This window comes from Panthera pardus, unplaced genomic scaffold (assembly GCF_024362965.1).
Source record: "Panthera pardus isolate Hobbes unplaced genomic scaffold, ASM2436296v1 HiC_scaffold_3, whole genome shotgun sequence".
Taxonomy (NCBI): Eukaryota; Metazoa; Chordata; class Mammalia; order Carnivora; family Felidae; genus Panthera; species Panthera pardus.
The window spans coordinates 47,856,468-47,869,918 of record NW_026526876.1 but is presented as its reverse complement, the minus strand read 5'-3'; the positions used below and the strand labels follow the sequence as shown (position 1 = coordinate 47,869,918).

At 47.8% G+C, this 13,451-nt stretch overlaps 1 protein-coding gene across 2 annotated transcripts in view; it reads left to right on the top strand.

Moving 5' to 3' along the window:
- The first annotated feature begins 9,837 nt into the window (after positions 1 to 9,837).
- TBX4 (T-box transcription factor 4) overlaps positions 9,838 to 13,451 on the top strand; it is a 32,351-nt gene continuing 28,737 nt past the window's right edge. The window contains exon 1 of one of the 2 annotated variants that reach the window (XM_019431102.2): positions 9,838 to 9,946. The gene's annotated coding sequence lies outside the window, so the exon portion shown is untranslated. Of the gene's footprint in view, positions 9,947 to 10,580; positions 10,723 to 13,451 lie in introns of those variants that run through there. The other variant, XM_019431101.2, reaches the window with a different exon arrangement.

The following is a 13,451-nucleotide window of genomic DNA, read 5'->3' as shown; positions in this document are numbered from 1 at the left end:
ACTCTTCACCCCAAAATCTTCCCACCCCACCACTAGTCATCTTCTAAAATACAAATCTGATTAGCCCAGCTCTGTTCCCTCCTAAAAACCTGTTATGGCTTCCCCATTGACCTTAGATAAAGGTGTGGTTTTTTTTTTGTCTCAATTCAACTTTTATTACCCTCATTATACACAGGTGTGTAGACAAAAGCTTTTTATCAGCTAACTACATGAAAAGATATATATTGTACGTAATTCATGTGATCCAATAAGGGCAAAAGCAGAGGACTAGAGTTTTCCCCTTAAGAAGAAAAAATTCAGATCTATGAAAAGGACAATGCTAGTTTTAAAAAATTGTATTTACTTACAAGCATTCAGAATGTCAACAAAACAGCTGCAACTTTTTTTTTTCCCCAACTGCAGAATGAACAGAAAAACATTTCACAGAAGCTGCATCAAAAACAACTAAAGATGAAAAAACTACCATCCCCATGGATATCTAATTTGGGGTGTGCACCAACAAGAGCCTGCTTTAAATTCCCATGCCAGTTTACAGCCTCCATACTGCACCTACCAAGCTTAGTAGCTACTGAAAATACCATGGGGATAAGGCTAGCTAAAGACGCGTTCAGTAGTGTGTAAACTCTATTTAAAAAAAAAAAAACACAAAACAAACAGCTGTAAATTTTTTTCTTTAAAAGTAGTGAGTTCTGGGGGTTAGATGCTTTATGGACATGGGAAAAAACTGCCCTAGAACCAACTTTTTCATCATCACCATCTTCCTTACCTAACTTCTTTTTCTTGTTTTTGGCCAGGATCACTCCCGTTTTTGCCGCATCAGCTTTCCTGTAGCTCAGTATGCAGCAATATCCTTTTTTCCTATCTTTTCCTTCAGCTTAGCAGCCTTCTTCTCATGAGGCTGCCTGTTATCTGCAGCAGTGCTATTCCACGTCCCTCCCAGGTCCTTTGCAACATCACCAATGGACAAGCCCAGATGTTCTCCTTTGATTTTTGGATGATACTCAGAACAAAACAAGATGAAGGCCAAAGGCCAATCTTGGATACACTGGGATCCTTGAACTTCCCTGTTATTTCCCCTGTAGGGGGGATGGATACAGGTTTTCATGTCTCATACTGAGCCTTGTTGGTCTTTACCTTGTCTTCAAATTTTCCTTTCTCTTTAGAAGACAAGTCTTCCACCTTTCTGAGCACTATTTAGAAAACTTTGAAAAGTTGACTGAAACATCTTTGCACTTTGTCTTGTGCTCCTCCTGGCAAGTTTGCAGAAAGAATGCATATGATGATGTTCTGCCTCTCAGAATCCCTCTTAGGATCTCCTTTGCTCCTGTTTCCCTATTTTTCCTCAGTGAGACTCAGGTCACCCAGTGCCTGTCTGACTCTCAAGTGCCCTGGCTATTTCTGTGGAGCTCAATGTACTACACTGGCTGTCTAGGTAAAGTTATTAACATGACTTACAAGGCCCTTCTAAACTTTTACCTTCCCACGAAACTTCATTTTCTGTCGCTGCAGCTCTGCTGTTCCTCAAACATGTTCTCTGTGCCTTTGTACAGGTTATTCCCTTTTCCTGAAATACCCTTTTCACATTCTCTGTCTCTCAGGATCCCATACGAATTCATCTTTCAAAGATGGGCTCAGATGTTATCTGCTCATGGAACCTTCCTTAACAAGGCAGGATGAGTTGGTAACTCCCTCTTTTGTACTCACATCATACCCGGTATGGGTTTAGATTACAGCCCTGAGCACGTTTTATTACTGCATTTGTTTACAAGTCTGTCTCCCCCGCTAGATTGGGAGCTCCCTTCAAGAAGAGCCTCGGTTTTCCTCTGCTTCATTCTTCTAGCGCTTAGCACTGTGCCTAGAATGTAGGGTTCGGTGAATCTTAAGTGAACTATACAGAAAACTGAAGCCCAAAGAGGTTAAGTCACACACCTAGAAGAAGTAACCAACCTGATGGAGGGATCTGGAGAGAGAGATGTGATACATCAGATGGTGCTTTTTATAGTCTAGGCAGTTGCTAAGGACTGTTTGCCCCCCACCTCCCACCCATATACAGGCTGGTAGTCGCCTATTTATTCCCTTGGGAAATTTCCCTTTGGGAAAATTGGGCTCAAACTCAAATAGTCAGGAGAGATTTAAGTTAAAGAAGAGCAAGGCCTTCTTGTTCCTAGACAAAAAAAGTGAGCTGACTCGGAATGCATGGACTTGACCTCTGGGGGCTTTTAAAAACAAGAGAGACTTTATCAGGAGGACCAATTTCCAAGTCTTGTTAGAAGTAGACAAATGTCCGAGTCTGAAGAGTCGGCCTCTTGAGGAGGCCCATATGGAGCAGAGGAACCAGCCGGAGAACTCCAGTGTCTCCAACCTTGTTCCCATTGAGCTCAAGGATGTTTGGGGGAGGGGAGACAGATGAGGGAGCCCTTGCTAATTAAGCCTCTACCCATGAGCGAATGTGAGGCTAATAAGGCAGCCCCATTCCAGGGCACCTCCACACCAAGCCAGCCGGTCTGCCTGTTTATTGCCCGTATGGAGATCATTAATGCCTCCTGACACTGGGGTCATTCCTGGGGTCAATCCCTGAGCCCGTTCTGCAAAACAAGGGGAAATGAACTTCCCAGCACATGTGGCTCAGGCTTGGCGGGGAGGGGGACTCCTGTCACCCCACACCTCAGTTCTGGGAGAGATCAGCACCCCAGGCTGTCAGACCCCCAACACAATCTTTCTCTGCCCAAACTGGACTCTGGGAAGGCACTCCTGGAGAAGGGTGAAGGGAGCCTTCGTCTGGGCCAGGACAACCCCCACTGAGGCTGTCCCAACCCACAGACAGACACTAATCCCCTGGCGACGGGCTGGGGTGGTGTCTGGGAGCTGCAGCTGCAGCTCGACAGGGGCCAGGCCCCCGGCCGCAGGTGGCGGGAAGGCACAGGTCGGCGGCCACGTGGGCACTAGAGGCGACCTCTCCCCACCCTCACCCGCTTCCCCCCGCCCATCCGGTGGTGATTGGGCCCCTTACCCCTCCGGATCCAAGATGGAGTATGGGGCGGGGTTCCAGGCCAAGCAAAGCTGTGATTGGTGAAGCCCAGGCCTTTTGAGCTGAAGGACGGCCTCAGTAGCCACTCAGGAAGCTCCTGGAGGTGGTAGTGGGCACCCAGCCGCTTTACTTCACACTTAAGCAACCAAGGCGGCCTCGCAAGTCCAAATCTCGCATCTTGGGAAGGGCCAGGGTTGGAACAAGGAACCCCGCCCGGGACGGGCCTCTGGGCAAATCCTTAACGGCCTGGGGCCTCTTCCTCGGGAATGATCAGAACTGGGAATGAGCTCCTACAGGCCCAGGAAGATGTCGAGAAAAACCCCAAATAACTTGAAGGAAATCAATAGGATTATGAAATTAATGCCACCGTAGGCTGAGTGACAGTTACCAAATAATGACCTCAGGAGGACAAGGCTGAGGTTAAATGAGACCCAATAAATAAAGGGACGTGTTCAAAGGAGGAACTTCAGAAAATACAGGGACATGGGGGTCTAGCATGGGGACTCCTCCCTGCCCTCCCCTTCTAGGGTCTGTTGAATTCTAGGCGAGCCACAGCCTTGCCTCCCAGAAATGCACACGGGGTCTGTGCCCTGTTCAGTGCCAGTGCTGGCATAGCTCTTAAGCTCAGGGCTCTTTGAATAGCTCCATCCGCCCAGCTTCCGTGGCTGAATGAGGGAATGGAAACTGACTGTGGAGGTCCGACCAGTTAACAGAGCCCCAGTATGCCTCTGATTCCTTAGAGACAGAGAAAGGACCAACTGCAGCAATAGGGGTTGAAGCTAGATGTTAGGAGGCACTTCCCAAACATTAGCTGGGTGGAGGGAGTTTATGAATCTTGGAAGCAAGGAAGAAGGCCTGTTATAGAGGATTTTATTTCAGATGAAAGCACACTTATCTTTATCCCCATTTGTGCCTGGGTTAGTGAACACTGCCTTTTTTTGGCCAATATGGTGTTACCAGCTAGAAAGGGCCATCAGTATGGTCTTTGCATAAGAAAAGTTTGTGGTACAGTCTGTGTATACAGTGTTCTCCATTCCACTACCAAGTGTCCAGGTGAATGAGCAGCCTTTTGCCTGAGTCCTGCTGACTCTTCCAGTGGCCAGGTTGGTGGGGTCAGTGGGAGGCAGAGCATGGCGTTTCTGGGACCATGAAGGAGTGTATTGTCTTTCTTTGGGGAGTCTAAAGAGAAACTAAGTCTTTAGTTTTTTAAAGAGAAACTAAGAGAAACTAGGTAGGTATTTTATTTTTTAGAAAATAAACAATAATGATAGCTAAGCTCTTGGGCTCTTGAGCCTTGGGTGTCCAATGACCTCTTTTCTTACTGTGAGACCTTGGGAGAGTCCTGTTTACAAAAATGAGAATAGTGTTATTATGTGTCAGGCAGTATTTTACACTCTTACAACAACCCAGTGGGGGAGGTATTATTATCCTTGCTTAACAAGTGAAATGAACTTAGGTTCAATGACCATAGAGCAGCATACTTAAAAACATGGTCACTGAAGATCCAGACTAATTGGATTCAAATCCTGACTTTATTTCCTGGTTGTATGACCTTGGGTATATTACCCAATTTCTTCATCTGTTGAAATGAGGACTATGATAGTACTCACCTGGTGAGGTGGTAAGGTTGAAATGAGGTTAAGCACATAAAGCTCTTAGATTCCTGTCAGACACATTGTAGGTGCTCAATAAACATTAGCTATTTTTGTGAGCCCTTCAAGCACGATTATCTATATGATAAATAGATACTTTCTACTGTCCTTTCAGGTGGCTGTTATTATTAAATTCATTTTACAGGTGAGGAAACAGGCTTAAAGCAGATCATATTGTAGGTCCCTCTGTTAACAGCCTGCTGATGACCTGAATTTAGGTTTTTTAACTCAAATTCCAAGAACGCTGTGGTAGCTTGTGTGCTCTTTCATTCTTGAATCTTAATTTGTTTCAGCCCCTCATTCAAAGGGCTCAGTCGGTTAAGTATCTGACTCATGATTTTGGCTCAGGTCATGGTCTCATGGTTTGTGGGACTGAGCCCCAAATCAGGCTCCAAGCTGACAGCACTGAACCTGCTTGGGATTCTCTCTCTCCCCCTCTCTCTGCTCCTCCCCACCTCACTCTCTGTCTCTAAGTCAATAAATTAATTAAAAACAAACAAACAAACAAACAAAAAAAACTCAGTGTGGCTGGGTGGCTCCATCAGTTAAGTGTCTGACTTCAGCTCTGGTCATGATCTCAGTCACGGTTTGTGAGTTTGAGGCCCCCATAGGGCCTTCTGCTGTTAGCATGGAGCCTGCTTCAGCTCCTCTGTCCTCCTCTCTCTGCCCCTTCTCACCTTTTGTGTGCTTGCTTGTGCTCTCTCTCCTCTCTCTCTCTCTCTCTCAAAAATAAACAAACATTTGGAAAAAAAAAAAAAAAACACTTGAGGACCCAAATTAAAAAAACGTTGAGGACCCAGTTTTGGATAGTGTGTGCTTGGGAAGAATAGAGGGCAGAAAGAGGAGGAAAGAGAAGGGAGGTTGGATAATGAAATAGATTCTCTGACTTAGGAATATTTTTTACCCAATATGACCCTAGCAGATATAACTTCCTCGGACAGGTAGTAAAATAAGTGTGTATTTCAGAGAAGTCTTACTGGAGGAAATGGAAAGAAGTAGCAGTGCCGGAGCATGTAGTGTAATGGGGGAGAAAGTCTGATCTGCAGAGAATCCACCTATGGATAAGGACTCTGGAACAGAAGGCCTAGATTGCTAGCCCTGACTATACAAAATGAAAATTTGATCATTCATTCCTTATCTCTGTAGTGCCTCAACTGAGAGTTATAAGAGGGACTCACCTGTGCTATTGGTAAATCACTGCCTCTGTCCTCAGTCCTGAGGGGGCTCAGACCAGAAGGGATCAGAGCAGCACAGTTCTCAGTTTCTTCTCACTGGAAGCTTCCTAATTCTCTTTGTGGGAGAAGGCCCAGGAGGCCAGGGTGAGAGATCATGTGAGCAGAACTGCACCTGTGGTAGGAGGGAAAGCCCCTGAAGCAGCTGCCACCTACTACCCATTCCCCTTGCTCCATCCTCCAATTTCCAGAAGGAGCTCAAGGTCCTGCTTCCACTACCCCAGTTGCCTTAGCTTGATGAACCCAATGGGATGTGGGCTGGAAAATCTAGAACCAAGATTTGGGGCTACTCGGTAACAATAAAGTCATAAGGGACAAGTGAATTCCCTGCTTCCTCACCCATCTTTTCCCTTTTGGGGACTTACTAAGGACCCCCAGGACTTAGATCATAGCACACACTAAATAACATGGCTGGGAAGGGGATGTGGAGGAATTTTGTGTCCTGGAGTTGAATGGGAAGGTATGTGCAAATGCACAAGGACACACGTTCAGATATGTATCTGTCATTATGGAGTGCCTAAGGACTCACTCAACACTGAGCTGGGACCTTTACACATGTCTCTGGAGTGTATTTGACTGTAAGTAACAGAGACCCAGACTAACAACGATGCAAAGAAATAGGGTTTATTTTTCTCACGTTATAAGAAGCAGTTTGACACTGGTCTACTGGCTCAGTGATGCCATCAGGAACCCAGGCTCTTTCTTTTTGTTCTGTTGTCCTTAGCGTATTGGCCTTCATCCTTGCATCAGGGTCTCTAGAGAGTGAGAATTCCAAGGATCTCATCTACAGGAGAAAAGATTATGTTTTCCCCTTCATCCAGAAAGCAAAAAATTCCTTCCCAACCTTCCTTTTGCCAGTCTTCTGCCCAGGCCTCATTGGCCAACATTGGATCATGTGCCCACTGCTAGCTACAAGAGAGACTAGGAAAGCAGGGAACAGGATTTCCATGATTGACATACAGCAGTGATTTTCAGCTCTGATCCTATCCTCAAAGATTCTGACTCAGTGGGTCTGGGGTGGGTCTTGACATTGGTATTTACTAAATACTCCAAAAGCTTTTCTTTTCTTTTTTTTAAAAATTTTTAATTGTAATTTGCTTTTCACCACACTGTGGAGCCAGCTGAAGCAGTCATCCTCAACAAGCCTCCCCTCCCCTCTGGATAAGCCATGTTACTGCACTGACTGGGATTCTCAGGTTTATCCTGCAGCCCCTGCTCCCTTTGGGATTGATTAATTAGTAAGTTTGCAGGTTATTCATTAGTGAATTTGCAGTTAGTAATTGGTTAGCCAATCAGTTGGCTAACTAATAGAACTAATAAACTTACCAATTAGTTGGCCTTTCCTTTTTATGTGTCTGACACATAGTGAGCACTTACTTACATGGTAAGCATAGTAAGGACTTTGGATGAATGAATCCATAAAATGGAGATAAAATGGAATTAATACAGCATCTGATGAGATAGTAGTTGTGAAACCACTTCGTAAATAGCAAGACACTATACAGACATAAGAATAAAAGTTGACAAAAGAAACTACTTTAAAATTTAGGGCCAGGAGAAAGTTTATTCCCCACCCTTTACCAAAAACATACTGTTTCCACATTTCTGAAATGGAGAACTACCTTTTGCCCTGCTGCTGATAAGCCAGATTTTGTTCTCAATTATAGCAACTTTGTCAACGCTTAGTGATAGCATGTATTCTTTCTCCTTGATCCTAGTTCACCTTTATACTTGTATTTTTATTAGCTTATTTTGGTTATAAACCACCTCAAGCCTTTTTGGAAAAGAAGTGGGATAAAAGAAATTTTAGAAATACTTGGGAACTAACATATTAGCTATCCTACCACATGTCAGGAATTTATATGCATTAACTTAGCCAAAGTTCACAATAAGCTAGTGGGTCCATGTAATTATCTCCATTTTATTTAAGTGTTAAGGGACATGCCCAAGGTCACACAGTTGCTAAATGATGAGCCAGGTTTCAAAACCACGGTGAGCCTGACACCAAACCTGACGGCTTTCCCCTCAGCCAACCCAAGCCTGTGTGATAGATGCTTGGTTATGGTCAACTATTTGCTTAGCTAGTTGAGGAGAATTTTTATACTTTGAACTCCTCAAATCCATTTTGGAAGAACAAAAACAAAAACACTGGTCTTTTTCTTTCCTCCCACAGGCCATTTATCAGCCCATTTCCTATTATTTTATGTACTACTAAGAAGGAAAAAAAAATACCAATTAAACTACAACACTACAAGGAATTAAATTACCTTTGATTCTAAGATGTCAAAATTTCAAAGATGTCAAAACGTTAAAAAGAAATGTATGTGTTAATCAGTGAAAGAAAGAATTCCATTCTACTAACGGGGAATGTGTATACAAAACCTCCCTTTCTCTCTTACTTGCTGGTTGGTTTGCCCCTTCCTTTTCATTGCCAAAACCTTGCCTGTCCCTTGCATATCTCATTTTTCCATGTCATCATGAACTAGTTGATACTGATTTGGAGTATCTCCTGTGAGTCTCCAGAAAGACTTGCACTTACAGAAAGTCTCCATTCTAGTTTCTTTAAAGAGCAACACTAGATGGTCTCATTATGAACTTCCTCCAATGATTGTCAACAAATTCTTTCCAGAGTCTGGCCTAAATGTAGTCTTCCCATAGTATCTGGTGATTCACTGCCCTCCCTGTTCACCATTCCATACAGTAGTTGGTTGGTTAGTCCGTACACTATTTATTTGCAAGGGATTTCCCTACAGGTTGTTGGAGAGGGCATGGGAGGGGGCTTGGGAGCAGAAGCTGAGACATGTCATCCAGTCCTCCCTAACACAGGAAACATGACTCCCCAGGCATCTCTGAAACACCAGGGCCTTTCCTTTCTCCACTCCAGAAGAAGGCAGGATTGGAGGAAGATTAAGCTTCTCCATCCCTTAGACCTTACTTCCCCTTCCTGGTTTGGGATTCCATCAGACAAATTGTGCAGGGAAGATGGGGTAGTGGAATCTGGTATTGCTAAGGGTGATAGGGATTCTTGAGCAGTGAGCCCATTGTGGAGATGGGTTCCCAGGCTCCTGACAGCAGCAGCTGGCTTTTCTGAGTTGGCATTTTGCCTCCTCCTTTGAGTGCAGGGTAGTGGGAGAGGCATTGATGTTGGCTTTCCATTTCCTAGCATTAGAAAAGGGACAGATCCATCCAAGGAAGGAATTTCCCTGTCCTGTTTCCTTCCATCTGATTTTGAGGTAAAAATCTGGATAGGAACAAAAGCTGATTGGAACTGTTGGGGGCACCAGTGGAGGAAACGATGCAGCCCATGCTGAGGAGCAAGGAGCTAATTTGGGAATTCTGTTGACAGGGGACTCCGGGGCCTTTGGGATAGGTGGGCAGACCTAGCCTTGCCTCAGTATTCTGGGCATGTAGCAGGCTGTGAGGCTTAGGCATGGACTGGGGTCCCCATGGCTCTGTCTGCCTGTGGAGCTCAAGGGTCCTGTGGAGAGGTACAGACAGACATAAAGAAATAGAGGTAAGTGGAGACAGAGGGAGTGGAGAGTCAGAGGTTGGTCAGGGAGGTCTAGGCAGTGAGGGGGCCTCACTTTCTGACTTTCTGAGGCACAGAGGCCGGGTAGCTCCCAGTGCAGTGGTCTCAGCTTCCTAGACTGGGGCAGGGATTGGGCTTCCTCGTCAGCTTTCTGGGATCTTGAGGCTGCTGGCGGAGTCTTGGCCCTCGCCGCTGCAGTTTCGCCCAGAGACTCTGCCAAGCCCTGGCACCTTGAAGCCTGGGCCTCGGCTCGGATTCAGAAGCCGGCCCGGCACTTCCCCGCTGCCGCCGCTCAGGCCTGGCGGCCCGGCCTCCTCCCCGCCTGAGCGAAGGGCCTGCCCTCACCCGTGACCTCCGCGGGCCGACTCCGAGGCGCGCCAGGCCGGGTCCGGCGGCCGCTGTCCGCCAGGCCGGGACGAGCAGGGGCCGGTGAGCAGAGGGGCCGCGCCCCGGCCGTCGCGCCCGCGCCCAGAGCCCGGGAGCAGGAGCGCGCGGGCCGGAGCGCGTAGGTGTGAGAATGTGTGAGGGGCATGGTCTGTGGACGAGTGCGGGGCTGTGGGGCGCTGTGCGCCTGCCTCCCGGGACGTGGGCTTACCGAGCCGCTGCGTGCACCGCTGGGAGCGGGTCTCGGACCGCGGGGTGTGCGGGCGCGGAGCCCGCGGCCTGGGGCTCGGCGGAGGGCGGCTGTCTGCAAGTGGGCCCCCGGCCCGACCAGGCCGGGCCGGGCCGCGCCCCAGTGTGCGTGCCGCGCTGCGGCTCCGGGCGTTCGGTCCTGGTTGTCGAGTCTCCGTGCGAGCCGTGCGGCACCGCCAGGCCGCTCTGCCTCTTCCCGCCCCTCTAATCTAAACCATGCGGGGCTCCCTGTCCCAGCCAGGCCTGCCGGGCCGAGGGCCGCAGGGAGGGCACCGAGCCACGCGGTGGGGGAGCGCGCGGCCAGCTCGGGGCTCGGGGTCCTGGGGCCGCGGAGCCAAGGGACCCTAGAGCCCCCCTCCCCGGGGGGCGGCGGGCGCAGACTGATTGACAGCGGCGACGTCAGCGCAGGGGGGTGGCGGCCCCGGAGGGAGGGAGGAAGGAGGAGGGAGCTGAGGCCCCAAAGTGCAGCCTCGGAGATCAAGGGCCCGCTCCAGAGTCAGGATGTGTCGGGCCCCGAGGGCGCGGCGGGCAACGGGACACTGACCCAGCGGCCCCGAGTCGGTGCCCAGGCCGTCCTGTGCCACTCGGACCCGAGCCTGCAGTGAACCTCGGGCCGCAGGCGCCTCCGCATGCTGCAGCGCAGTTAGGGTGAGTGTGGGTTCCGGCGGGGATGGGGGTGAGCCGGGCGTGCGGGACAGGGGCCACCCCGAGCCCAGCGTTAGGCTGCAGGGTTGAGGAGGGTGAACTGGAAAAGAGGCGAGTAACGGGACGGGGGTAAGAACCTCAGGGAAAGGCAAGACTGCAGGATGGTGCCGCGATGTGCTTCAGATCAGGCTGCCGCCTCGGCCCTACTTCCAGCGGTTTGGGGCGCGAGCCCTCATCTCCACTGAGTAACAGGATGAATTGGGTCTAGGGACCCAAGGGCAAAGAAACAACAGCGCCAGAGCCAAAAGAACATGGTTAAGCTGCGACTAGCGGAACATTGATCTTGAAACTGGTGTTTGCAGAATAAGAAAGGCCAAGGAAGAGGGCCCGGGTGCTTGAGGCGATATCGATGAAGAAATGTGCGATCGGAACCCTGGACTTCAGAGCCTTTGATGCAACGGGCTCGTCAAAATTAAAGCAAGGAGCATTGTATATAAATAATTATCAATGATCAGGAAGTATCAGAATGTGAGCAATTGCCAAAGAAACAGGGCTAAGTGGAAAACTAATATAGCACTCACACTTTAAAACAACAGTAAAATAATAGTCACTTTCAGAACCAAGCGAAAATTGTAATCACAAACTTTAAAAGGATCATAGACAAAGTAACTCCAAATATAGGAACAATGTGATAAGAACCATTGTATTAAAATCAATAGTAAAAATAAAATAAAATAAAATCAATAGTGATACTATAGGAAATAGTAACAAATGATAAAACTGTAGGAAAAGGGTAAACAATTAAAAACACTATTAAGGGAAATACTAATATTAGTATTGATGGAGTATTATATATAATTTATTATTTATACTATTATGAATTATTATAATAAATATTAACCAAAATCTTTAGAGCGATACTAATATAAACAAAGACAGCAACAAGAATTGCTGAAATAATATGACAATTTATGACCAACATATTAATAGTCCCAGCAACATTATAAATAATGGTAGAGTAATAAGAAGCATCGTACCAATGTGATGAAAAATAATCAGAGTATTAAGAACTACAGCAATATCACAAATTATGACAAAGTAACAAGGAGTAATGATGTGATGAAAAATAACCAGCGAATTAAGATTGTAACGTTACAAATAATGACAAAGTAACAAGATATTGTAATGATGTGATGAAGAATACCTGGAGTATTGTGAACAATTCTAACAAAACAAATAATGATAAAATAACAAGAAGTATTAGAAGGATGTGAAGAAAACTAACATCTATATTGAGAACAATGATATTACAAGTTATGGTAAATAATAAGTTATTGAAACTGTGACAAAGTACAGAGATTGAGGAGCCAGCAACAGAAGCATTTTAGGGGTACGGAATAAAAATTAAAATAACAATAGATTAACATGACCTGCTGGAATAGTATATTTAGTAATTACCTAGATATTAGTAACAGTGTCACCAGGAAGCCCTAGAATGATGGAGCAGGGACCAGAGAGCAACAACATGTTTAATAATGATGAATTAATAAATCAAACCAGTACTTTAAATATACAGTGTTAAAAATAAAAGGTTCTAATAATTTATGTGATATTTTTAATGCTATCGAGCTGACACGAATACTGCTCTCATAATAGAGATAATTAAAATATTTAAAATAATACAAAATGTTAATTTCCCCAGTGCAAGAAAAATATCACCAGTAATTTAGAGTAAAGAGAAAAATGCTGTTCTCCTTAGAAAGCGAGTTGGTTGAAAGCGACGGACGGAGCGAAAGCGCGCGGAGCCGGCAGGCGCGTCCGCGAAGGGGTCCGCGAGAAGGGCGAGCGCGATGGGCTGCGGCCCTCGGGCTCGGCTGATGTGGAACGCGGCTGTACAGTGCGCCGGGGCTCGGGGTCCGAGGGGAACCAAGGGGACAGCCAGTCTGGGTCAGCCCAGAGGGAAGGAAAGGAAATTAGCGGGGAGCCCCATCGAGGGCGAGGGCCAGCTGTCGCGATGTCGAGGGCCAGCTGTCGCGATGTCGAGATGTGTCTCCGCGGCTGAGAGAAAAGGAAGAGGTGAAGCCCGCGGAGTGGAAGGAGAGCACCACGCTGCCCTCGTCCCAGGTGGGAGCGGTGGGACCTGCGTCAGTGGATGCCGGCCGCGGACGTGCTTAGTGCCCAGGACTGAGAGTGCCAGGCATGAGCCAGAAGGCGGCCCTGCACGGCTCCGGGTGCGACAAGTGCTCCGTAGAGGACCCGGTGGCCAAAACAGCATCGCGCCAGGCGGCGCGTCTTCCTGCCCCCGTGGTCTGCCGCGCTTGTGACCAGCCGATGGCCCGCGCCCATCCCTCTGACCCCAGATACAGTCCGGACCAGCGTCTTGGGCCAGGGCGTGCAACTACCCTCCTCATGCAATGTCCCCTTGCCTGGGGGCTCTGGGTTTCCTAGGCTCCACTGGGAACCAGCATGTGGCCCAAGGCCGGTACTGGGGCTGGCCATGCCGGGCAAGACTTGTTTCCTGCTGCCTGTGGACCAAGGACTGGGAGGGCTGTCAGCTTTATCTTTATGGGCTTTTCCCAGCCCTACTGGCCCAGACCCCTTTTTTATCTCCCTCTGTTGCACTTGGCTTGTTTACTTTGTGAGGCCCTGGGAGCCGATGTCTACGACCTGGGATGGGGAAACCGGTAGGCAGGATGGCCAGAGGCCTGGGCCTTGGGATGCTCAGGGAGATC